The sequence below is a fragment of the Octopus bimaculoides genome, chromosome 25, assembly GCF_001194135.2.
Source record: "Octopus bimaculoides isolate UCB-OBI-ISO-001 chromosome 25, ASM119413v2, whole genome shotgun sequence".
In the NCBI taxonomy this organism is placed as follows: Eukaryota; Metazoa; Mollusca; class Cephalopoda; order Octopoda; family Octopodidae; genus Octopus; species Octopus bimaculoides.
In genome coordinates this window covers 29,156,907-29,158,459 of record NC_069005.1, presented here as the reverse complement: position 1 = coordinate 29,158,459, position 1,553 = coordinate 29,156,907, and the positions used below count along the sequence as shown (strand labels likewise).

At 35.4% G+C, this 1,553-nt stretch overlaps 1 protein-coding gene across 1 annotated transcript in view; it reads left to right on the top strand.

The window, feature by feature from the left end:
• Nucleotides 1-1,553, top strand: part of LOC106883899 (probable serine/threonine-protein kinase DDB_G0267686) — an 11,345-nt gene continuing 9,792 nt past the window's right edge. The window contains exons 1-2 of the mRNA XM_014935038.2: nucleotides 1-194; nucleotides 600-699. The gene's annotated coding sequence lies outside the window, so the exon portion shown is untranslated. The remainder of the gene's footprint in view (nucleotides 195-599; nucleotides 700-1,553) is intronic.

Here is a 1,553-nt window from a genome sequence, read left to right as displayed (position 1 = left end):
ACGCCAAGAGTTACAGACATTAAGAATGTTGGCAGTTGTTGTTTAGCCCTGGGATGGTTGGTCCTGATTGAGTTGACCATATGATCGAGGCCGTTCCAACCTTGATCATCCCGTCTTTCTGTATACATATATATATATTTTTTCAGTAGTATAGCCTTTCCTGTTTGAAGGTTTTTAGGATACGATTTGATAAGGTAAGGTTGAAATGAACTTCATTCAGACGGCACAGAATACTGTGTTCTTTCCGAAAACGATGAATTTACGAACGAAGATGAAAAAACAAAAATAGACATAATGATAATAATAATGATAATAAGAACAATACATCATTGATTTTAGAGTAATCTTTATTGTAAAAGTGCTGATAAATATTGCTGTCTTTCTTTTTTCTCTCACTGTTTTGCGTGGTTTGTTTGTGAAGGAGACACCAAAAGAGAAGCTTGAATAAGAATGGTTTCTCTCCCCAAAATTTTGAATACTTAATTTTCAGATTTTTTCTCTTTTGTAATTTTCACGCAAGTAATGGCATTTTGCTGCATTTTTTTCTAATGTGAAGCATAATCTACTGTCTTTTTTTCTCTTTTTCTTTTTCTCACTAGAATAACTAGAAACAATTTAGCTGTATTTCTCGACGCTATGGAATAAGCTACACAAATTCGAAATTTTGCAATGTGTTTCTTATCCAAGACATTCCTCCAGGTAAGTGACATACATACACGTAGATTATTTTCGTTGTTGTTTTTTCTTCTTTCTTTGTCTGAATTCTTCCTTTATTTATTATTCTTGGGTATCTCTGAATTATGAAATGTGGGCGAGTCGGATAATCGGTGGGAAACATCGAATCATTTCCATCTTGTGGACTTTGTACGAGTCTGGCCTCCAAACTAAACATTCCAACGAGATAATCTTCTTCGTTTGTACCTCGTAGAAGGAACGGCCTGACACAGTAGTTAAATCTCCCTCAACTCATGTACTACACCCTTCTCCCCCCCCCTCTCTGTTAAAGGACACATTAGATAATGTTATCCTGCCTATTCAAAAAGTCGAGATGGTCACATTTGGAATACTTCTGTTAATAGATCTGCTCAATCGGGTGTTATCTGGGTCTAAACAACAACTGCCAACTGGAGAGCCTTCTAGAAATAGCAGCTAAATCATCCTAAAGATGGAAAGAGATATTAACTCATATACTCTTATCATCAATCATTACACTACATTCAACTATTGCCTTCCACTTATGATTCACATGAGTGGGAAGACTGATGGCAGCCTCACAATCACCACCTCTTCATTCCATCACATTAAAATGTGCTGCCTTATTCTAAAATGTTCAGAGAAGAGTGTCTAAAATCTTTTTCATTATCATCACCATTTTGTATCTACTTTTTATGTGGCAGCAGAATTGGACGGGTCACCAGGATCTCAGCCAGTTCCTATCTGGATTTACTGACCCCTCATGGAGTGGGTCAGAGGACCCACTTCACATTTTTATGTTTCATTCTTTTATATAAATATATATATATATGATATATTTATTATATATATATATATAT